This window comes from Oncorhynchus mykiss, chromosome 6 (genome assembly GCF_057628025.1).
Source record: "Oncorhynchus mykiss isolate SJ-2025 chromosome 6, ASM5762802v1, whole genome shotgun sequence".
Classification (NCBI taxonomy): domain Eukaryota; kingdom Metazoa; phylum Chordata; class Actinopteri; order Salmoniformes; family Salmonidae; genus Oncorhynchus; species Oncorhynchus mykiss.
Genome location: NC_143027.1, coordinates 29555312 through 29581573, shown reverse-complemented (window position 1 = coordinate 29581573; position 26262 = coordinate 29555312). Strand labels below are relative to the sequence as shown.

General features: G+C 41.9%; 1 protein-coding gene and 1 pseudogene across 1 annotated transcript in view; both read left to right on the top strand.

Annotated features, from left to right (window-relative positions):
* LOC110526490 (tetratricopeptide repeat protein 28) overlaps positions 1 to 26262 on the top strand; it is a 317670-nt gene that overhangs the window by 43522 nt on the left and 247886 nt on the right.
* Positions 3997 to 4802, top strand: LOC149982829 (uncharacterized; annotated as a pseudogene).

The window sequence follows — 26262 nt, the reverse complement described above, 5'->3', positions numbered from 1 at the left end:
CATATGAGTCACAGAAGGGAGCTGATGTCATCCCGATGAGAATCTGTTTAGTCCTGTAGCAGCGAAGAGTTGGTTGAGTAGCTTGATCTCCTGTCGTTTATAAAAGGAGGTGTTCGTTTTTCAAGAATCAACTTTTAATTTCAGAGTGCATTCATGGTCCTTCACATACAGATATTCTCTATAGTAAGAAACTATGGAACATTGCAAGTCTATACAAAATTAGACCAAATCTGACGTAGATGAGAGAACAATGCATTCAGTGCAGGAAGTTATATATTTTTGTTTGCTACTATTTGACCAGAACGATTGAATACAAGATGAATGCTGCTCAGTGCAGTGCTTGTGACATAATGGCCTGCCTCTGACGGTGGAACAGTTAACCAGGCAGTGATACATGGAGGATTTTAGGAAAACAATAGAAAGGAACCTGTTCCAAGTCCTGCTATCCCCCTGGGTCCCTCTGATGCTCCCTTTTCATCGAGAGGTTCGTTTTTTCGTAAGCAAAATGTTGTGTTTGCCCCTCCCCTTGGGGAGCCTAGTGAGGCTGAGCTGAGGCCCCCAAACCTGGATGTCTAGAATTAGTACATCCTCACTCTCTGGGCTGCAGGGAGGGGAGTTAGGGAGGGGGCCTCCCACATGGGAAACAGTGTAGAGCGCAAGGCTATACAGAGAGTAGTACATTAGCATATACCCTGCATTAGCATGGCAAGACAAACAGGAGAGCTGAAATAATATAGTCTTACTAGGGGAGGAGAGGAGAGGAGAAACCCTGTCAGGTCTACAGTCGAAGGAACCAAACTGAGTTTATGTGGGTAGGACAATGAGCACTACACCCACTCTGAGACACATTCTGTTGATGCATGGTTTCTGTCTTTTCCTATTATCATTGTGTTCTTTATGGAGATGTAAGGTGGTGGTGCATGGGTTTGTCTGAGTGGAAAGTATGCCTCTTCTCTCATGCCTCCTGGTCTTAGAGGCATGCAGCACCTATTCATTATGTGTAACCCCTTTACTTCCCTTTCTGACTCATGCACCCTGTTTCTGGAGAGGGGAGGAGGAGAGGGTGGGAGAAGGGGAGGGGGGAGGAGAGGAGGGGGTGAAGGTACTGCTAATTTCTTTTCCAGGTGTCAGGCTAGAGGCTACCCTCTCAGGAAGCCAGAACAAGACTCATTTGCCAACATTCCCCCACGTTAGTGACCTGCATAGAAATATTTCTAGTTCACTTTTACTCCAACAGAAATGCCAACAAACTCTCCCTTTCACTCCATTTTGCAAATATTACCGTAACTCGATCCTCCTAATTCCTTTTCAAGCAAAAACTCAAAACAGGAAGTACCAGTGACGCGCTCAAAATGGAAGTGTTCCGATGAAGCGAATGCAAAGCTACAGGACTGTGTCGCTACCACAGCCTGGAATATGTTCTGGGATTCATCCGATGGCATTGAGGAGTTTACCACATCAGTCACCGGCTTCATTAATAAGTGCATCGACGACGTCGTCCCACAGTGACCGTACGTACATATCCCAACCAGAAGCCATGGATTACAGGCAACATCGGCACTGAGATAAAGATTGAATCCTACTACACCGGCTCTGACGCTCGTCGTATGTGGCAGGGCTTGCAAACTATCACGGATTACAAAGGGAAACTCAGCCGCGAGCTGCCCGGTAACGCTAGTCTACCAGACAAACTAAACGCCTTCTATGCTCGCTTCAAGGCAAACAACACTGAACCATGCATGTGAGCACCAGCTGTTCCAGATGACTGTGTCATCACGGTCTCCGTAGCTGATGTGAATAAGACCATTAAACATTTTAACATTCACAAATATGCAGGGCCAGACGAATTACCAGCATGCTCTGACAAGCTGGCAAGTGTCTTCACTGACATTTTCAACCTCTCCATGTGAGAATGGTGTTCATTGAATAAAGCTCAGCTTTCAACACCATCGTTCCCTCCAAGGTTATCACTATGTAAGGACTCTGGAACTGAACACCTCCCTCTGCAACTGGATACTGGACTTCCTGACGGGCCGCCCCTAGATGGTTAGGGTAGGCAACAACATATCCTCTACTTTGACCCTCAACACGGGGGCCCCTCAAGGGTGCGTGGTTAAGTCATCGACATGCTTTGTTTCTGCTGCCGGCTAGGCGAACTCGGCTAGGTGAACCAAAAGAGTGTGCTCGCAGACTCCCTTCAAAGGCGGTCGCTTGAAAAACAAAAAAGGGGGTGAAAGCGGCAACATGACTCCGGGACAGTAGATAGCGAATAGCTGGTAATAGCAATTTATGGCCAAACTTGTAAGTGACGACACACCCAAAAAAGGAAGAGACGCGTGGGAAAATAAAATAGAGTGCACAGAGAGACGCTTGACTGGTGAGAAAAAGTTTTGCCAATTCACAGGATCTACAAGATTTGATGTACCTAGCAACACATATGCAGTTCAAGTTGGAAGTTTACATACACTTAGGTTGAAGTCATTAAAAGTCATTTTTCAACCACTCCACAAATGTCTTGTTAACAAACTATAGTTTTGGCAAGTGGGTTAAGACATCTACTTTGTGCATGACACAAGTAATTTTTCCAACAATTGTTTACAGATAGATTATTTCACTTATAATTCGCTGTATCACAATTCCAGTGTGTCAGAAGTTTACTTACACTAAGTTGACTGTGCCTTTAAACAGCTTGGAACATTCCAGAAAATGATGTCATAGCTTTAGAAGCTTCTGATAGGCTAATTGACATCATTTGAGTCAATTGGAGGTGTACCTGTGAATGATTCTCAAGGCCTACCTTCAAACTCAGTGCCTCTTTGCTTGACATAATGGGAAAATCAAAATAAATCAGCCAAGACCTCAGAAAAAAATTGTAGAGCTCCACATGTCTGGTTCATCCTTGGAAGCAATTTCCAAACGCCTGAAGGTACCACGTTCATCTGTACGAACAATAGTACGCAAGTATAAACACCGTGGGGCCACGCAGCCGTCATACCACTCAGGAAGGATACTCGTTCTATCTCCTAGAGCTGGACGTACTTTGGTGCGAAAAGTGCAAATCATTCCCAGAACAACAGCACAGAACCTTGTGAAGATGCTGGAGGAAACAGGTGCAAAAGTACATACTGTATATCCACAGTAAACAAATCCTATATCGACATAACCTGAAAGACCGCTCAGCAAGGAAGAAGCCACTGCTCCAAAACCGCCATAAAAAAAGCTAGACTACGGTTTGCAACTGCACACAGGGACAAAGATCGTACTTTGGAGAAATGTCCTCTGGTCTGATGAAACAAAAATAGAACTGTTTGGCCATAATTACCATCGTTATGTTTGGAGGAAAATGGGGGAAGCTTGCAAGTCAAAGAACACCATCCCAGCCGTGAAGCACGTGTTTGGCAGCACCAAGCATACCTCCAAAGTTGTGGCACAAGAACTTAAGGACAACAAAGTCAAGGTATTGGAGTGGCCATCACAAAGCCCTGACCTCGATCCTATAGAAAATGTGTGGGCAGAACTGAAAAATCGTGTAACGGCAAGGAGGCCGACAAGCCTGACTCACCAGGTTTGTCCACCAGCTCTGTCAGGAGGAATGGGCCAAAATTCACCCAACTTATTGTGGGAAGCTTGTGGAAGGCTACCCGACACGTTTGACCCAAGTTAAACAATTTAAAGGCAATGCTACCAAACAGTAATTGAGTGTATGTAAACTTCTGACCCACTGGGAATGTGATGAAAGAAATAAAAGCAAAAATAAATCATTCTCTCTACTAGTATTCTGACATTTCACATTCTTAAAATAAAGTGGTGATCCTAACTGACCTAAGACATGGCATTTTTACTGGGATTAATTGTCATGAATTGTGAAAAACTGAGTTTAAGTGTATTTGACCAACCTGCATGTAAATTTCCGACTTCAACTGTAGTAGGTGAGGTATGGAGTCAGATGGAGTAGATTGTCAGTGCGACCACTCAACAGAGAAAGAACTACGGATGGGGAGTTTGCAATGCTGGTCTAACACATGAGCGCCATTGATGAGGAGCATTATGTGCACTTCAGGATGTCTGCTTGCCGTTTCAATGGTCTTGTGCGTTGCATTGCCCCTTTCATCAATCATGCTCTAACGTGCCGTTCCTCAATTGATGTTGCTGAAAGACTGTCGGTGATGTTACGGGTTCTTACCTCTGGAAGTTCACAGCAGGCTGTGGCGAGCAGCTACAGAATGGGTTAATCTACTGTGTTCAGTATTGTATTTGAGGTCTGCAAAGCTTTGTAGCCTCTCCTTTTAGCCTTTCCGACATTGTTGTCTTTCCTACAGGCGATCAGTGGACCACGATTGCCCAAGACTTTTGGGGGCTCTGGAATTATCCATCCGTGTTGGATCAATTGATGGAAAGCATGTCCAGATCAGGGCCCGTGCCAGAGCCGGCAGCGACTACTTCAACTACAAAGGCACCCACCCATTATCTTGATGGTGTGGTGTGTGATGCAGGTTGGCTACAGGTTGACAATGGTGGATGTAGGGGCATACGGCCGAGAGAGTGATGGTGGAGTGTTTCAAGAGTTATTCTGGGTCCAAACTGCTGCAAATGACCCTCAATTTACCACCGCCACTTGTCCTGTCTGGTACCACAATGCCAAGTCCTCATGCGCCCTTATCCAGGTATAGAATGCTGGAATAAATTAAACTTTTTCTGTTTCTAGTTTTCCTTGTTACTGCATACGTGTATGCACCTCTATATAAGAATTGCAATTTTATCAAGGCTTTTGGAATGTGGTTCCTGGAAAAGGGTATGGTGTTTTTCTTTATACCAAATAGGCAATATTTTATATCTGATATATATTATCTTGTTACCTCTCATTCACAGGTGTCCATCTGAATGAATCTGGGCGTACCTACATCTACTGCCACTCTCGTTGTCGGAGAGTCATAGAGAATGCATTCGGCATCATGGTTGCAAAGATAAGGATTCTTGGTTGTCCAATCAAGTGTACCCCTAAAAAGGCTAAGGACATTGGGAAGGCATATGGCCCCACACAACTACATGTCCTCCTTGGATAAAGCTCATGAACAAAATGTAAGATACGCTTTTGCTGACACGCTCCTCCCTTCTGGCAGCTACCAACCTGGAGAGTGATGAGAGATGAGTTCGGATTGGTCTTCCATGTAGCATGCTTCTGTCTATAACATGTGCTGCTCTATGTGTAGGTGATTCTTTCTAACGCGGCTATTTTGAAAGACATCACGAAGAACTGCATACGTGTTGCTAATGCTCTGCACTGTCTGGAGGACTGAGTTTTGAAATAAATGGAATGCCCAGTGGAAGCGGAGTATGATATCTAAGTAGATTGCAAATTATACGGAGGGAGTCGAAAAGAGAACACACAGAAGAGGGCTTTTGTATAAAACCCCTGTCTCCGGAAAGATAGTTCGTAAAAATCCAAATAACTTCACAGACCTTCATTGTAAAGGGTTTAAACATTGTTTCCCATGCTTGTTCAATTAACCATAAACAATTAATGAACATGCACCTGTGGAACGGTCGTTAAGACACTAACAGCTTAGGCAATTAAGGTCACAGTTATGAAAACTTAGGACACTAAAGAGGCCTTTCTACTGACTATGAGAAAAAAAACTAAAGAAAGATGCCCAGGGTCCCTGCTCATCTGTGTGAACGTGCCTTAGGCATGCTGCAAGGAGGCATGAGGACTGCAGATGTGGCCAGGGCAATAAATTGCAATGTCCGTACTGTGAGACGCCTAAGACCGCGCTACAGGGAGACACGGCGGACAGCTGATCGTCCTTGCAGTGGCAGACCACGTGTAACAACACCTGCACAGGATCGGTACATCCGAAAATCACACCTGCGGGACAGGTGCAGGATGGCAACAACAACTGCCCGAGTTACACCAGGAACGCACAATCCCTCCATTAGTGCTCAGACTGTACGCAATAGGCTGAGAGAGGCTGGACTGAGGGCTTGTAGGGCTGTTGTAAGGCAGGTCCTCACAAGACATCAACGTCAACAACGTAGCCTATGGGCACAAACCCACCATCGCTGGACCAGACAGGACTGACAAAAAGTGCTCTTCACTGATGAGTTGCGGTTTTGTCTCACAAGGGGTGATGGTCGGATTCGCTTTTATCGTCGAAGGAATGAGCGTTACACCGATACCTGTACTCTGGAGCGGGATCGATTTGTAGGTAGAGGGTCCGTCATGGTCTGGGGCGGTGTGTCACAGCATCATCGGATTGAGCTTGTCATTGCAGGAAATCTCAATGCTGTGCGTTACAGGGAAGACATCCTCCTCCTTCATGTGGGCCCTTTCCTGCAGGCTCATCCTAACATGACCCTCCAGCATGACAATGCACCAGCCACACTGCTCGTTCGGTGAGTGATTTCCTGCAAGACAGGAATGTCAGTGTTCTGCCATGGCCAGCGAAGAGCCCGGATCTCTATCCCATTGAGTATGTCTGGGACCTGTTGGATCGGCGGGTGAGGGCTAGTGCCATTCCCCCAGAAATGTCCGGGAACTTCCAGGTGCCTTGGTGGAAGAGTGGGGTAACATCTCATAGCAATAACTGGCAGATCTGGTGCAGTCCATGAGGAAGAGATGCACTGCAGTACTTAATACAGCTGGTGGCCACACCAGATACTGAATGTTACTTTTGATTTTGATTTCCCCCCCTTTGTTTAGGGACACATTATTCCATTTCTGTTAGTCACATGTCTGTGGAACTTGTTCAGTTTATGTCTCAGTTGTTGAATCTTGTTATGTTCATACAAATATTTACAAATGTTAAGTTTGCTGAAAATAAACGCAGTTGACAGTAAGAGGATGTTTCTCTTTTTGCTGAGTTTATATGGGTAAGAGAGTCTTGCTTGCTACATTTTATAATTTTGTCAAAGTCATTTTCATTGCAAGTTAAAGTGTACTGTTAGCTGGCTCGCTAGCTAACGTTACGTTACGGGTATAATCTGTATAGTAATATTATTGGTATCTCAGAGCCATTTGCATTACTAGTTATAGTCTAATGTTGGCTAGCTAGCTTACATTGAACCCAGCTAGTTGGTTAGATTTAGCTACCAGCAGATTCATGCAGGGTAGTAATGTTCTGAGTTGGGATTATGGTTCATTGTTTAGCTAGCTAGCTAGATGGCTACATTTATTAACAAAAGACACCACTATGCAAGTAACCATTTCACTGTAACATTTACACCTGTACCCTGTGCATGTGACAAATAAACTTATATTTGATTTGATATAGTGTGTGTTTACTAGAGACGATAATGTGAAGAAAAACATGACCTGCACAACTGTCTACAGACATGTCGATAGATGAGGTATAAACCAGCCTTTAGTCTTGGTTGTTTAGTACACTACCGTACTCACTCTGTATAGCACATGGCCTCACATGTGAATCCTTAAAGAGATGGATTGGGCTAAGGCTTAAGAGGGTGTGAATGATGCTGAATGATTGTAGACAAAGAATAGCTCTTCAGTAGGTGTACCAAAACATTCAAGGGCCATTTAAAAAACAATGTGGTTACAAGTTTATCAAGTTTCAAATCAGAATTGCCTTCCCAGTGTTTCTCAACTGCAGTGTATGATATACCATTTTCCAACTCTGAGTCTATTTTTATCCAATGTAAAAAAAAATACAATTTCAAATTTTGCTACATAAGACCAAATCAAGCCGGTCGGTCACAAATAAACCTTTATTCTTGCTTCTGGGCTCTGAAAATAAACCACAATACGTCTGTAAATAGCCCACCCAATCTATCTACCTCATCCCCATACTGTTTTTATTTTATTTACTTTTCTGCTCTTTTGCACACCACTATCTCTACTTGTACATCATCATCTGCTCATATGTCACTCCAGTGTTAATCTGCTAAATTGTAACTATTTGCTCCTATGGACTATTTATTGCCAACCTCCTCATGCCTTTCGTACACACTGTGTATAGACTTTCTTTTTTCTACTGTGTCATTGATTTGTTTATTGTGTTATTGGCTTGTTTATTGTTTACTCCATGTGTAACTCTGTGTTGTTGTCTGTGTCACACTGCTTTGCTTTATCTTGGCCAGGTCGCAGTTGCAAATGAGAACTTGTTCTCAACTAGCATACCTGGTTAAATAAAGGTGAAAAAAAAAGTTTCTATGGAATAAAATGTAAGTGTCTAGTGTCTGACTCTTGAGATGTCTGAACAACAACATTATTTTAATTTATTTGACCTTCATTTAACTAGGCAAGTCCGTTAAGAACAAACTCTTATTTACAATGATGGCCTACCCCGGCCAAACCCTTACCAGGACGACGCTGGGGCAATTGTGCGCAGCCTGGAATCAAACCAGGGTCTGTAGGTATGCCTCTTGCACTGAGATGCAGTGCCTTAGACCGCTGCTCCACATGGGAGTCCTAAACAAGTTATAGTCCCAGTCCTTCGGTCCATGTCCTCTTCTTGAAGTCATGCACGAACTCATGCAGCTGGTGATCGATTTCCTCCCGGAATATTATTGAGAGTTCATCCATGAAATCAGCAATACGTGCCAGGGCCCTGTGGAGATGATTTACAGAAGTGAGGAAAAGGGATCAGACTAAAGGAGGAGAGTCTGAAATGATTATTTATTTACCTCTGGGACAAGCTGGTGGCTCGGTGCATGACGTTCTCCTGATCTTGAGATCAGTCTTCAATCATCTGCAATGTCTTTGCGAATGATGTGTCAAGGGCTGAGTCTGCAGCTCTTTTCTCCTTTCTTCTCACACCTCTGCTTCTTCTGCTGCTGCTCTGTGGGATTGGTGAGGAGCTAGCCAGTGGAGTAGGTCTTGGAGGTGGGTCCAGGATAGAGCTTCCCAGGTCCTGCATGGACATTGTTTCCAATTCTGCACTGCAGCTCAGTGCAGGAGATGAGCTGTACTGTTGGACCGTACTGCCAAATTTCTCTAAAACGATGTCCGAGGCGGCTTATGGTGGAGACATGAACATTCAATTATCTTGCAACAGCTCTGGTGGACATTACTGTAGTTCTGTAGTCAGCAAACCTGAGACATCTGAGGCATTGTGTCGTGTGACAAAACTGCACATTTTAGAATGGCCTTTTATTGTCCCCAGCACAAGGTGCCCCTGTGTAATAATCATGCTGTTTAATCAGTTTCTTGATATGCCACACCTGTCAGGTGGATTATCTTGGCAAAGGAGAAATGCTCATTAACAGGGATGTAAACAAATGTGTGCACATAATTTGAGAGAAATAAGCTTTTTGTGCATATGGAAAATTTGGGATCTTTTATTTCAGCTCTTTAAACCTGGGACCAACAATTTACATGTTGCGTTTATATATTTTTTCTGTATAAAAAAGGCTTTAGTTAGGGCATGACCTAGATCTGCTGCTCTAAGTCAGATCTGCGTTCACTGTAATAGTTAACTTGCTATGCCATATACAGTATGATTAATGACAGATGATTACTGTATAAAGTTTAGAAATGTGTTATACACATGCGTAGCACTTTGACAGATATGAGACAAAGGTTTCATGTTGACCTAGGTCTTGAGTTGTATCCATATATGTGTTGTAATTCTTCCCTTTCCACCTCTAGTTAAAAATACGTAGAACTATTTAAGTGCAAAACCCTGAAAAATGAAACTCCATTTTGTATAGTAATGTGTCTATGTACTGGCCTCCAGCCTAATCCATTCTTCTTAAGTGCTTCTCTCAGACCTTGCGCCTCGTTTTCAGACAGCAAAATTACTCACTTGTGTCAGGTTATTATAATTAGTTGTTTGAGTGCCTTCACTTTTGTGCCTTACCCAGATACTTGCCTCTAATTCTTTCTCCTCATAATGAGTTTTGCCGGGAAAAGCACCAGCTATAACAGCAGCATGGAAATGCCTGGGGAGACATATTAGCTGACAAACCATGGAATGCAGGTGGTGTGTTTGTGTGTGAGCTTGACAAATGATCTGCATGCTTATGGATACAATCTGAGTATTCAACCGAAGGCAAGTTCGTTTTTAGGCGATCATGCCGTTAACTTGGCAGTTTTCCACAGATGCAGCCCTGGGATGTAATTAATAAGTAATATTAATCATTGTTTATTGGTTGAATGTTCAGCTCCTAAACTTATTGGTTGTCATGGTTAGGTCTTTTGGGGCTGTTGCATTTGTGAGCAGAGACTTTGTTAAGAGGCTGTGGTCTTCATTTTCTCTGGAGTATCATCAATCCCAAATGTGCCTCCATGGAATGGAATGTCTAAACAATTTTTTTAAAGATAGTTGGTCAAGAGGAATGTTCTTGACTGCAGATGTTAGCAGAAGGAATATTGTTCTGCTGTTTCGAAAACCTGTCAAGGCGACATAGGTGATTTGTTGTCTTTCAGACATTTACACATGCGCGTCTCACTAGGACAAACCCCCTTTGACTTGGTAGACAGAGGCAGTCACACTCCGCACAATGGAGCTGCCAATCCTCTGGCAGACATTAGTCAGCCATCTGCCCACCGCTGTCTCAACATGATGGTATATTTCAATCCTCTGGCAGACATTAGTCAGCCATTTGCCCACCGCTGTCTCAACATGATGGTATATTTCAATCCTCTGGCAGACATTAGTCAGCCATCTGCCCACTGCTGTCTCAACATGATGGTATATTTCAATCCTCTGGCAGACATTAGTCAGCCATCTGCCCACCGCTGTCTCAACATGATGGTATATTTCAATCCTGGCGCTCATCTTGTGGTAGTCCATGCGAGACACTGTCTCAGAGACTGGGAGAGATTAGAGAGTAGTGGATCAAGGGGATAGGGGGTAGGGAGGGATGGAGCATGGAAACACATAGTCAGAGGGGAACAAATACATTTTAGTTGTCATCAAGTTATTGACATTATATGACTAATTATTTAAGATGATTATGTTATAAGTGTGTTGTTCCGGCTAGTTATTTAGGAAGCAGGTTTGCTAGGGGTTCATCTTAATTATTTTTTATTAACAGTTAATTGAAGGTAATTGAAGATGCTTTTAAAGTCATGTTTTTCCCTTAGTCAAAACTATAATCTATTCCATTGCTAAGTAAAGTTAATTTAAAAGTCAGCTGACTCTTAAAACTGGTAGTGAACTCCAGGTCCAGGTCTCTTCTCGTGTTTCCACCTCACAAGGCCATGCTAGATGATTGACCCCAGGAGCGACCTAAGCCTGAGACATGTTAAGCCTATATCAAGATATTTACAAAGATGTACCACTTACTATAATTAAAATACTTGTTTGTGGACTAATAGGCCTTTGTGTGAGTTCATTGAATTGCGTCTCTTCATGAGGGTCTGCCTCTGTGCACAATAAGATATGAATGTGTATTAGCATTTAATGTTCCAGAATGTATTTTCTCTTTTATTTGTTTACACTCATGCAGTGGCTCAGTAGCACAGATTATATGAATACATCACATATCAGAATGCTTTTGATTACTTCCACAGTTTTCATTGACTCTCAGAAATATAATAAATGACACATTTAGCCTAAGCCCGGGCATGTTTATTTATTTACTGTCTTTCGATTTCATCTATGTACTTCACATAAGTGAATATTTGCCACCGCAGTTCCACAGCTCTCATTTTACACGGACATCATCCATGTATCTTAATGCTGGAAAGTTTTCACTTCATGTTGTGGACCAAAATATGGAACATGAGCAAGTTTGAAGTAGTCTGACTTGGTGCTTCCCTCAGAACTTAGGCGTGTTGTTGAATTATAAACTTAGGTACATTTAATATCTAGTATTGATCTGCTCTAGTCCTTCTGTAACTGATAATTATAACAAACAAGGCAGGTCGATATTCTTCTACAACTGTTTAAGGTTGTTGCCGATCATTAATATAATACACCCTTGGTTCCCCACCAGTGTTTTTGTGTGCATGAGTGGCTGTCAGTCACCTTGCCTTGAAGAACATGACAAATCTTATGTCTCTAGAGTCCTTGGAATCCTTGATGTTAACCTGAAGCACAATTAAAGGAGAAGAGGCCCTTATGTAGTCATGCACAGAACTCAGGGAGATACATCTGTGGTGTGGCTGACAGGGTAAGGTAATAAATGAACATGGTGGGCAGATTGGGGAAGGAGGGTACAGCTGGAGGAGAGGGAGGGGGTTAGTACTGCCAATGGTGCGTGTCTATTTCCAAATAAATACTACTGTACTGATTAACTGTGAATTAAAAGATGGACAGTGTTAAAGCTGCAATATGTAACTTTTTGGGTGACCTGACCAATGTTCTATGTGCGCTATTTCTATACTTCCGTTCTTAAGTTTCATTTTTGCGTCTTTTACTTTCGGTTTTGTACAATAGCTTCAAACAACTGAAAATACAATGTCTTTGGTTATGGAAAATTATCATTCACAGTGGTTTAGATGGTACAATCAATGTTCACTAATTCCTTTTGCACTGAGCAAATTTCAGGTCTGCTGAGCGCAAACTTGAACATTATAACTTCCGGAATGCGTTTACTGTGAACACTGTGGCTGTACCCGTTTTAACTGACTGCTTTAACAGTGGCCAAGTAGGCTACTGTGGCTATTGGTTCATAATGTAGGTCTACCATAGTGGCCTACAGTACCATAAAAAACAATGGAGAAAATGCATCACATGACATTTTAACATGGAAATAGTTGTCACTTTCGTCGTTAAGGGTAGACCAAGGCGCAGCGTGAGTAGAGTTCCACAAATTTTTAATAAACTGAAACTCCGCAAAACAAACAAGCACAAACGAAACGTGAAGCTACTGGTGCACACAGGCAACTATCCGTAGACAAGATCTCACAAATAACCATGGGGAAATGGCTACCTGAATATGATCCCCAATCAGAGACAATCAGGCCACCATAAACATACAGATTCACCTAGATGACCCACCCAAGTCACTATCACGCCCCAACCAACACAGATAATAAACAGCTTACTATGGTTAGGGCGTGACAATAGTGGTTATACACTATACTGTATATACAAAAGTATGTGGACACCCCTTGAAATGAGTAGATTCTGCTATTTCAGCCACGCCCGTTGCTGACAGCTGTATAAAATCAAGCACACAGCCATGCAATGTCCATAGACAATCATTGGCAGTAGAATGGCCTTACTGAAGAGCTCAGTGACTTTAAACGTGGCACTGTCATAGAATGCCACCTTTCCAACAAGTCAGTTCTGTCTGATTTCTGCCCTGCTAGAGCTACCCCGGTCAACTGTAAGTGCTGTTATTGAGAAGTGGAAACGTCTAGGAGCAACAACGGCACAGCCGCAAAGTGGTAGGCCACACAAGCTCACAGAATGGGACCGCTGAAGCGCATTGCGCGTAAAAATGTGTCCTCGGTTGCAACACTAACTACCGGGTTCCAAACTGCCAGCACAATAACTGTTTGTCGGGGAGCTTCATGAAATGGGTTTCCATGGCCTAGCAACCACGCACAAGCCTAAGATCACCATGCGCAATGCCAAGCATCGGCTGGAGTGGTGTAAAGCTTGCCACCATTGGACACTGGAAATGGTTTGTCGAGGTCGGTGTGGAAGAACTTGACTGGCTTGCACAGAGCCCTAACCTCAACCCCATCAAACACCTTTGGGATGAATTGGAACGCCAACTGCAAGCCAGGCCTAATTGCCCAACATCAGTGCCCGACCTCACCAATGCTCTTGTGTCTGAATGTAATCATCCCTGCAGCAATGTTCCAACATCTAGTGTAAAGCCTTCCCAGAAGAGTGGAGGCTGTTATAGCATGCAAAGTGGAGACCAACACAATATTAATGCCCATGATTTTGGAATGAGATATTCGACGAGCAGGTGTCCAAATACTTTTGGTCATGTAGTGTATAATTCAGCCTACAGTAGCAGCCAATGTGTGGTGTTCAATGTCGACCTACATTCCCTGAGACATTTGAAAAAACATGCAGTGCTTGACATTAACCTGTTTATCGACTTGTCCTTCAGACATAGAGGTGACTGAACATTTTGTCGTGTTGTTTGATGCAAGAAACCACTTCACAAAATTAAAAGCATTATTATTCCCATACCATTATTACAGAGAATCAGACAAATTAGGCTCCCCACTGCCTATTGGCTACTTAGCTTATTCAAGCCTGTCTCAAAATACAACACTGCCCCTTTTAAGACATATAAATTAGCTCTTTACTTGAATCGCTTTTCGAAGATGGCTAGAAATATTCTTATTTTATGCTCTTGTAGGAAGCAATCAATCCCACATTTCTAACAAAATATTTGCTATAACTGGGCTAATAACTCACTAACTAACAACGAATTTGAACAAATGTGCACACGTGGCTACATGCAGCTCTCACTTTGATCTCAAAACCAGTGCATAATAATTGCGACCGCTCATGCTGTAAAACAGTCCAGTTCAAAATGAAGGGCATAAATCCATATTTGCATATAGACCTAGTGCAGCTCTAATGGGTAGTGGTGCGCAGGGTCTGTGTAGAGTAAGTGCCTGTCAATGCAATAGAATCCTACTCCGATGCACTCTGCCTACAACAAAATCTCTTGCATAGTTAGTTTTGCAAACTAAGTCTTTCGTAGTTTGTTTTGTTTGAGTATGTTGCATTGAAATGGAATAATATTGCATTGATTCAATCACAATTCCTACAGAAACGTTGATAGTGTTAACTAACAGGGAAAACGTTCCATCTCGTGTTTCTCTGCATAGGCTGATATTTCTATTTTATAAGCTCACGCGTGCAGCTTAGAGGGAACATTGGGTACAATACTTGCTTATTTTATCACATAAGCTGAAATTAGAGTTTTAGCAACCAGGAAATGGCGGAGTGATTTCTGCATAGTGCATGCACCTTTAAAGGAAAATGCGATTCCCATGGTCATTTCATGTTTTCATGTGTATCTGAGCTATTCTCCGTTCAATCAGGAAGAAATACACCCGGTTTGATGAGTTTTGCATCATATAGGTTTTGCATCATATTTCTGACTGCATTGAGGTCCCTTCATGTCTCTTGCAGAGGGGTTGCTAGCTCTGTTTTCTCCTTCCTCCATTGGAGATGTGGTTCTGGGTGCTTAGGTTGGAATTTAATTATGTTACATAGTGTAAGGAAGATCCCTCAAACTTAGAGACCACAGTACACACCACTAGTCTACTAGTGAAATTGTTATGAAGAGCTAGTGGCAGTGATTTCAACCTCCCAAGTCTATAGAGAGGGACATAGCCAGTCCAAGGCATTGTGTAAGGCCTGTGAAGTAGTGCCGATGCCTATCGTCACTGATAATTCATTAAGACAGCGTGGGGAATCATTAGCTTTTTATTTATTTGCCACCACTACTTCAAATAAGCAGTTATATCTCTCAGCAAGCCCCAAAAGCAAGGCAGAGAATATGGCCATTATATACAATAATGCTGTAATAAAACACATGCTTGTCTGTCTCCAAGTGCCAGTGCCCCACAACAGAAGATCAAGGTCTATGTAAAAACAAGGGGAGAGAACCGTGAAACTGAGATGGTACTAAGTTGGTTGTTTGTGTGTACATGCAAGAGCTTTAGTCTGTTTGGAAATTTTATTATTTAGTCCCCAACGATGAAATCGGGGAAGAGACTGTGGATCGGTCTCTGTCATCTGTCCGTCCGTTCGTTCGTACGGGTCACACGCGATAACTCAGTCAGCACTGGCCCGATTTTGATGAAACCTGGGTGAATGATGGGTCTTGCTATAGAGATCTGGCTTTTACAAAATTACACTTATTTGCCCAAGGCTTCATATAGTAATGAATTATTAGCAAATAAATGTTTACCTAGGCCTACACTATGGAGCTTCTTGCTTGTCAAGAAGACACAATCATTATTTACACATCACTTGTTGGTTAAAGCTGAAAATATATACCTTTTGGGTGACCTGACCAAATCCACATAGAAATGTTAATTATAGATCTGTAATTCTCATTGAAAGCAAGTCTAAGAAGCAGTAGATCTGTATTATGTGCGTTATTTATATGCTTCCCGTTAGTAAGTTTTGTTTTTGTGTCTTTTGGTTTTGTACACCAGCTTCAAAAAGCTGATATTTTTGGTTATTGAAAAGTTTTTTCAAAGCGATTTAGATTAGAGGTCGACCGATTAATCGGAATGGCAGATTAATGAGGGCCGAATTCAAGTTTTCCTAACAATCGGAAATCTGTATTTTTGGATGCCGATTTTGCCTATTTATTTATTTTTTAAATGTTTTTTTTTTGTTTTTTTACAACTTTATTTAACGAGGCAAGTCAGTTAAGAACACATTCTTATTTTCAATGACGGCCTAGGAATGGTGGGTTAACTGCCTTGTTCAGGGGCAGAACGACAGATTTTTACCTTGTCAGCTCAGGGATTCAATCTTGCAACCTTACGGTTAACTAGTCCAATGCTCTAACCACCTGCCTCACGAGGAGCCTGCCTGTTACGCGAATGCAGTTAGAAGCCAAGGTAAGTTTCTAGCTAGCATTAAACTTATCTTATAAAAAACAATCAATCAATCATAATCACTAGTTACACATGATTGATGATATTACTAGATTATTTAGCGTGTCCTGCATGGCATATAATTGATGCGGTGCGCATTCACGGAAAAGGACTGTCGTTGCTCCAACGTGTACCTAACCATAAACATCAAGGCCTTTCTTAAAATCAATACACAGAAGTATATATTTTTTAAACCTGCATATTTAGCTAAAAGAAAGGTTAGCAGGCAATATTAACCATGTGAAATTGTGTCACTTCTCTTGCGTTTATTGCACGCAGAGTCAGTGTATATGCAACAGTTTGGGCCGCCTGGCTCATTGCGAACTAATTTGCCATAATTTTATTATGTGTTATTATGTTATAATTAAGTCTATGATTTGATAGAGCAGTCTGACTGAGCAATGGTAGGCACCAGCAGGCTCGTAAGCATTCATTCAAACAGCACTTTTGTGCGTTTTGCCAGCAGCTCTTTGCAATGCTTCAAGCATTGAGCTGTTTATGACTTCACGCCTATCAACTCCCGAGATTAGGCTGGTGTAACCGATGTGAACTGGCTAGCTAGTTAGCGGGGTGCACGCTAATAGCGTTTCAAACGTCACTCGTTCTGAGACTTGGAGTAGTTCTTCCCCTTGCTCTGCATGGGTAACGCTGCTTCGAGGGTGGCTGTTGTCGATGTGTTCGAGCCCAGGTAGCGGTGAGGAGAGGGATGGAAGCTATACTGTTACACTGGCAATACTAAAGTGCATATAAGAACATCCAATAGTAAAAGGTATATGAAATACAAATGGTATAGAGAGAAATAGTCCTATAATTCCTAAATAACTACAACCTAAAACTTCTTACCTGGGAATATTGAAGACTCATGTTAAAAGGAACCACCAACTTTCACATGTTCTCATGTTTTGAGCAAGGAACTTAAACGTTAGCTTTCTTACATGGCACATATTGCACTTTTACTTTCTTTGTTTTTGCATTATTTAAACCAAATTGAACATGTTTCATTATTTATTTGAGGCTAAATTGATTTTATTTATGTATTATATTAAGTTAAAATAAGTGTTCATTCAGTATTGTTGTAATTGTCATTATTACAAATAAAATAAAAAAATCAGCCAATTTAATCGGTATCGGCGGTTTTTGGTCCTCCAATAATCGGTATTGGTATCGGCGTTGAAAAATCATAATCGGTCGACCTCTAGTTTAGATGGTACAATAATTGTCAACACTATACTTGCTTGTTTTGTAACATAAACTGAAATTAGGCAAATTATTAGAGTTTTTGCAACCAGGAAATTGTTGTAATAATGATATTCTGTAGTCTAGACCTATATAATTATTTAAAAATAGATTAATTCCCAAAGCTGTTCATAAGTTATGTATTTTATTTATCAGCTGAATATCAGGTGGCAGGAGCAGCACAACTCCTCACACAGCTGATTGCTGTGCAAAATATATGTTGTAATAAGACCAGTCAATCAATCAATCAAATGTATTGATAAAGCCCTTTTTGCATCAGCAGTTGTCACAAAGTGCTTATGCAGAAACCCAGCCTAAAACCCCAGAGACCAAACAATGTAGATGTAGAAGCACGATGTCTAGGAAAAACTCCATAGAAAGGCTGGAACCTAGGAAGAAACCTAGAGAGGAACCAGGCTTTGACATGTGACCAGCCCTCTTCTGGCTGCGCTGGGTGGAGATTATAAGAGTCAGAATCTGGCCATTAAAGCCAGATCGTTCTGCTGTCACAGCACAACATTCCTAAATGCAATCTCGGTAATATCCAACAGTTTTGATGGCAATTATTGAAAAGAGGAATCCTAAGGTTTAAGTGCTGTATGATTTATTTGTCTACTCCAAGTTTTTGCACAATTGGCAGTGTTTTACAATCTTCAGTGTCTGGCATGACAATACAAAAAAGTAACCACGGGAAGCACGGTGGCAATTCAAATACATAAACGGTAGACCTATATTGTCACGCCCTGACCGTAGAGAGCCTTTTAATGTCTCTATTTGGTATGGTCAGGGTGTGGTTTGGGGTGGGCATTCAGTGTTTTGTTTTCTATGATTTGGTGTTTCTATGTTTTGGCCGGGTATGGTTCTCAATCAGGGACAGCTGTCTATCACTGTCTCTGATTGGGAACCATACTTAGGTAGCCCTTTTTCCCTCCTTTCTTTGTGGGAAGTTGACTTTGTTTAGGGCACATAGCCTTTGAGCTTCACGGTTTGTTTTTGTAGTGTTATTTGTTTTTGTTCGGCGTCATTTTGATTAATAAAAGAACTGTACAATTCACACAATTAGCCTACACTGTGTTTAGAAACACTGTAAAAATCACATGATTTTATTAGTGCCAGTGGTAGTTTTTTTAGGACGTTTAATAAGCAACATGATCATATTTCGTGTCTGTGATCTAGCTAATGATTAGCCCATTGGGGTAAACAATGCAGATGCAGTCACGATGCTGGATCAGACCATGTGATAATGCTTATTGCATAAAATAGCACACCTGCCTAATAATATGGACCATGTACAGGCCCTAAAGATACAGATTTCCATCTATATGTTATTGGGCTTATTTCTGGCGTGGAATTTTACATTTTAAACAATGATATTTACAGTTGAAGTCGGAAGTTTACATCCACTTATGTTGGAGTCATTAAAACTTGTTATTCAACCACTCCACACATTTCTTGTTAACAAACTATAGTTTTGGCAAGTCGGTTAGGACATCTACTTTGTGCATGACACAAGTAATTTTTCCAACAATTGTTTACAGACAGATTATTTCACTTATAATTCACTGTATCACAATTTCAGTGGGTCAGAAGTTTGCATACACTAAGTTGACTGTGCCTTTAAACAGCTTGGAAAATTCCAGAAAAAGATGTCATGGCTTTAGAAGCTTCTGATAGGCTAATTGACATCATTTGAGTCAATTGGAGATGTACCTGTGGATGTATTTCAAGGCCTACCTTCAAGCTCAGTGCCTCTTTGCTTGGCATTATGGGAAAATCAAAATAAATCAGCCAAGACCTCAGAAAAAAATTTGTAGACCCCCACAAATCTGATTCATCCTTGGGAGCAATTTCCAAATGTCTGAAGGTACCACGTTCATCTGTACAAACAATAGTACGCAAATATAAACACCATGGGACCACGCAGTCGGCCTACCACTCAGGAAGGGGTTGCGATCTGTCCCAGAGATGAATGTACTTTGGTGCGAAAAGTGCAAATCAATCCCAGAACAACAGCACAGGACCTTGTGAAGATGCTGGAGGAAACAGGTACAAAAGTATCTATATCCACAGTAAAACGAGTCCTATATCGACATAACCTGAAAGGCCGCTCAGCAAGGAAGAAGCCACTGCTCCAAAACCGCCATAAAAAAGCAAGACTACGGTTTGCAACTGCACATGGGGACAAAGATTGTACTTTTTTAAGAAATGTCCTCTGTTCTGATGAAACAAAAATTGAATTGTTTGGCCATAATGACCATCGTTATGTTTGGAGGAAAAAGGGGGAGGCTTGCAAGCCGAATAACACCATCCCAGCCGTGAAGCACGGGGGTGGCAGCATCATGTTGTGGGGGTTCTGTGCTGCAGGAGGGACTGGTGCACTTCACAAAATAGATGGTTTCATGAGGCAGGAAAATTATGTGGATATATTGAAGAAACATCTCAAGACATCAGTCAGGAAGTTAAAGCTTGGTTGCAAATGGGTCTTCCAAATGAACAATGACCCCAAGCATACTTCCAAAGTTGTGGCACAATGGCTTAAGGACAACAAAGTCAAGGTATTGGAGTGGCCATTGCAAAGCCCTGACCTCATTCCTATCGGAAATATATGGGCAGAACTGAAAAAGCGTGTGCGAGCAAGGAGGCCTACAAACCTGACTCCATTACACCAGCTCTGTCAGGAGGAATGGGCCAAAATTCACCCAACTTATTGTGGGAAGCTTGTGGAAGGCTACCTGAAACGTTTGAACCAAGTTAAACAATTTAAAGGCATTATAAATAAAAGCTGAAATAAATAATTCTCTCTACTATTATTCTTACATTTCACATTCTTAAAATAAAGTGGTGATCCTAACTGACCTAAGACAGGGAATTTTTACTGGGTTAAATGTCATGAATTGTGAAAAACTGAGTTTAAATGTATTTGGCCAAGGTGTATGTAAACTTCCGACTTCAAATGTGTGTATATATATATATATATATATATATATATATATACACACACATAGTTATTATAATATAGGATATATGTCATCATTGAGAGGGAGGAGGGTTTTTATTTTTGTTTTCCAAATAATCCGTTGTATTTTCAGATTTGATGGTTGGCTGTAATATAAGGTTCTTGCCCAGACTACACGTAAAACCCACGATTAAAATGCTGCGTGCATAACTTGCTTTCCTATGATCTTGGCCCGGGACAGTATTTTTTTCAGTAGTTTTCACTTGGTACTGGCCCGGTGTGCCACTGGTAAATTTTTGCAGACATTTAACCACATTGGCATTTTAACAGTTGACCAAGGCTTGCTCAAATGGGGTCAACAGTCTTTCCTAAAGTAATACCATTGTAAAAAAGGCCAGTATACACTGAGTGTACAAAACATGGCCTATGTTGACTCCAATGCTTCCCACAGTTGTGTCAAGTTGGCTGGACCATTCTTGAAACACATGAGAAACTGTTGAGTGTGAAAAACCCAGTAGCGCTACAGTTCTTGACACAAACCGGTGCGCCTGGCACCTACTACCATACCCTGTTCAAAGGTACTTAAATCTTTTGTCTTGCCCATTCAACCTCTGAATATCACACGTACACAATCCATGTCTCAATTGTCTCAAGGCTTAAAAATCCTTCTTAAACCTGTCTCCTCCCCTTCATCTACACTGATAGACATCAATCAATAAGGGATCATAGCTTTCACCTGGATTCACCTGGTCAGTCTGTCATAGTTTTTTACACTCAGTGTAGATACATGGAATTGAATGGAGTAGATGTGTATCGGAGAGCTGGCCCTTCACAGATGAGGATGGGCACTTTGCAGCTAAATGGTAATGATTACGGTGGAGCCTCTCGTCGTATTGCTCCCACTCTGGTCGTTGTTGATCTCACCCAGATTAAACATAACTCATTTTGAAATTGCACTGCCATTTCTCATCTTTATCCATGCATGCCCATTTGCGGCCTATATGCTCATCCATTTGATCCCCCTCCATTGACAATGACTATCTGTGCCAGATAGCTAATGTCAAACGCACTCAGACTCCATCAAACCAACACCAATGGAAAAAGCCAATGCTCTAGTATAGGTCAAGTGGGATATCAGGAACAGAGTGTATTTGTATTGGCCTGGATGGAAACTCAGGGATGACTGGCTTATTGATGTATTCTGGTGTTTGACTGAGAGACACCGTGCTGTGGACTGGAGGGAGAGGCAGGCAAAATTATAGTGCAACTCTGTATACTGGAGCAGACTATACTAGTAAATACAACTTCCTTACTGCTGCCACTTGGGTGTATTGTACCATGCTGTGATGTCTTCTCCAGATTAGTTAGATCTGCATGGCTAAAAAGGCTACTCCACCTTCTGCTCTGTGTGCTGATATGCCCCCAACTCTGTGTGCTGATAGGCCCCCAACTCTGTGTGCTGATATGCCCCCAACTCTGTGTGCTGATATGCCCCCAACTCTGTGTGCTGATAGGCCCCCAACTCTGTGTGCTGATAGGCCCCCAACTCTGTGTGCTGATAGGCCCCCAACTCTGTGTGCTGATAGGCCCCCAACTCTGTGTGCTGATAGGCCCCCAACTCTGTGTGCTGATAGGCCCCCAACTCTGTGTGCTGATAGGCCCTCAACTCTGTGTACTGATAGGCCACTAGCTCTGTGTGCTGACAGGCCACTAGCTCTCTGTGCTGATAGGCCCCTAGCTTTGTGTTCCAGCTGAAGGGAATCTGATACAGCTGTCTCCCCCTCTCTTATCTACCACCAGAAGAGGAAACAATGGTGGGTTTCATTCTCCTAAAGAGGGTTTTATTGGATGTGGCAGATAATAAAGAGCCTGAGTCTCACCAATGGAGGTGAATGGTCAGAGCTGTCCATAAGGGTGTGGATGGCCAGCAGGGAGGGGTGGTGGGTCATATTCCACTAACGTCCCAGGGACACTGGTGACAACTGGACAGGGACTTCAACAGTCCCAAAACCATGCTCCTGTCACTCACAGGGAGCCACTTCCTGCCCTGCCAATCAGAGAGGGATGTAGGAGAGAGCTGGATGGGTGTGGGAGGATGAGAGATATTGCACCTTTTGTAATCAAAGAGAAATGACTTCTTAAAGATGATAGATTATTACACAGACAGGAAGCAAACAGTTATATTTTGCAGAGAGGCTGAACTACTTGTGATGCTCTGTCAGATGTGGACAATAGACTGACCCCCCCCCCCCCCCCCCCTCCCCTCCCCCCACCGCCACCAGTATTGCTCATTCAACAGCACAGTGTTAGACAGACAATTGACAGCTTTTAATCTTGTGTGAAAATGTCCTGCTTAGTGCTGCTGTCAGAAACACTCAACAAAAATGGATAGGTTAAGTTTAGCAAATGACACAAGTCTACTGTGAAGTGATGTTTGATGTTTCATTCCTGTGTTCTCAGTTGCAGGTTGTATTTGCTAGCAGAAGGTTGTATTTGTTAGCAGATTGCACTCAGCTCGGAGGCATTCAGTGCTTGACTCTGCTATTAATATTCACTGTGAGTTGGTGCAGTGTGCATATCAGATAGAAGACATTTATGGCGGGACATCAAACTGTCACATCTGCTCTCAATGGCATATACAATTCATTCAACCTGCCGCGGGTTTGACTAAGGCACACAAGGCAAATAATTGGAGACACAATTGACCACAGGAGTTATTTTGCTGGGAGTAAAGGCATGGGGAGGATGTGGAGTTCTTTATTTGCCAAAGCAGTTTCTGTCAGTGTCTTTGTGTTTGTTGTGTGTTTATATCTTTGATATTTTATTAGGATCCCCATTAGCTGTAGCTACTCTTCCTGGGGTCCACACAGAACATGAAACATGACATAATACAGAACTTTAATAGACGAGAACAGCTCAAGGACAGTAGTACATACATTTAAAAATGGCACACACAGCCTACATATCAATACATACACACAGAATATCTAGATCAAATGGGGAGAGGCGTTCTGCCATGAGGTGTTGCTTCATCAGTTTAAAAAAAAACTAGGTTTGCTGTTCATTTGAGATGGAATGGAGTTCCATGCAATAATGTCTCTATATAATACTGTGCGCTTTCTTGAATTTTCTCTGGATTTGGTGACTATGATAATACCCCTGGTTGCATGTCTGGTGGGGTAAGTGTGTGTGTCAGAGCTGTGCGTAAGTTGACTATGCAAACCATTTAGAATTTTCAACACATTCATGTTTTTTATAAAAAGAATAAGTGATGCCGTCAGTCTCTCCTAAACTCTTAGCCAAGAGAGACTGACATGCATAGCATTTATATTAGCCCTCTGATTACAATAAAGAGCAAGACGTACTCTGTTCTGGGCCAGCTGCAGCTTAACTAGGTCATTCTTAGCAGCACTTGACCACATGGCTGGACAATCATCAATATAAGACAAGAGGACTTGCTTTGTGTAGTGTGGTGTCAAAAAGCAGAACATCTTTATTACAGACAGACCTCTCCCCATATTTACAACCATTGAATTTACAGTGCCTTTGGAAAGTATTCAGATCCTTGGATTTTTTCCATATTTTGTTACGTTACAGTGTTATGTATGGATTAAATAAATACAAAAATCCTCAGCAATCTACACACAACATCCCATAATGACAAAGCAAAAAACAGTTTTTTAGAAATGTGTGCTAATGTATTACAAATAACAAACTGAAATACCTTATTTACATATGTATTCAGACCTGTTGCTATGAGACTCGAAATTGAGCTCAGGTTCATCCTGTTTCCATTGATCATCCTTGAGATGTTTCTACAACTTCATTGGAGTCCACCTGTGGTAAATTCAATTGATTGGACATGATTTGGAAAGGCACACATCTGTCTATATAAGGTCCCACAGTTGACAGTGCATGTCAGAGCAAAAACCAAGCCATGAGGTCAAAGGAATTGTCCGTAAAGCTCCGAGACAGGATTGTGTTGAGGCACATATCTGGGAAAGGGCACCAAAAAATGTCTGCAGCATTGAAGTTCCTCAAGAACACAGTGGCCTCCATCATTGTTAAATGGAAGAAGTTTGGAACCACCAAGACTTTTCCTAGAGCTGGCAGCCCAGCCAAACTGAGCCGTCAGGGAGAAGGTGCCTTGATCAGAGAGGTGACCAAGAGCCTGATGGTCACTCTGACAGAGCTGCAGAGTTCCTCTTCGGAGAGTAACCTTCCAGAAGGACAACCATCTCTGCAGCTCTCCACCAATCAGGCCTTTATGGTAGACAGAGGCCACTTCTCAGTAAAAGGTACATGAAAGCTTGCTTGAAATTTGCCAAAAGCCACATAAAGACTATCAGACCATGAGAAACAAGATTCTCTAGTCTGATGTAACTAAGATGGAACTATTTGTCCTGAATGCGAAGTGTCACGTCTGGAGGAAACCTGGCACCATCCCTACGTTGTAGCATGGGGTTGGCAGCATCATGCTGTGGTGATGTTTTTCAGCGGCAGAGACTGGGAGACTAGTCAGGATGGAGGTAAAGATGAACGGAGCAATGTACAGAGAGATCCTTGATTAAAACCTGCTCCAGAGGACTCAGGACCTCAGACTGGGTCGACGGTTCACCTTCCAACAGGACAATGACCCTAAGCACACAGTAAAGACAACGCAGGAGTGGATTTGGGACAAGTCTCTGAATGTCCTTGAGTGGCCCAGCCAGAGTCCGGACTTGAACCCGATCGAACATCTCTGGTAAGTACTGAGTAAAGGGTCTGAATACTTATGTAAATGTGATATTTCCATTTTTTATTTGTAATAAATTAGCATTAATTTCTAAAAAACTGTTTTTGCTTTGTCGTTATGGGGTATTGTGTGTAGATTGATGGGGGGGAAATAATTTAATCCATTTTAAAATAAGGCTGTAACCTAACAAAATGCTGAAAAAGTAAAGTGGTCTGAATACTTTCCTAAGGCACTGTATATGCTTTGACTATGACAGTTTACAATCTAAGGTAACACCAATTTAATTTATTCTCCTCGACTTGTTCAACAGCCACACCATTCATTACCAGATGCAGCGGAGGTCTTGCGCTTAGGGAATCATTTTTACCAAATACAATGATCTCAGTTTTAGAGATGTTTAGGACCAATTTATAACTGGCCACCCATTCCTAAACAGACTGCAACTCCTTTTAAGAGTTTCAATGACTTCATTAGCTATGGTTGCCGACACGTATATAGTTGAATCATCAGCATACATGGACACACAGGCTTTGTTTAAAGTCAGTGGCATGTCATTGGTAAAAATAGGCCAACAGTGGCTTGCGAAAGTATTGACCCCCTTGGCATTTTTCCTATTTTGTTGCCTTACAACCTGGAATTAAAATTGATTTTGTGGGGGTTTGTATAATTTGATTTACACAAAAATGCCTACTACTTTGACAATGCTAAATATTTTTTATTGTGAAACAAACAAATAAGACAAAAAAATAGGAAAAACGGCAAGGGGAATGAATACTTTTGTAATGCGCTGTAGATAATGTTTGCCAGGGAAAATGTATATTTCAAGCAAATACA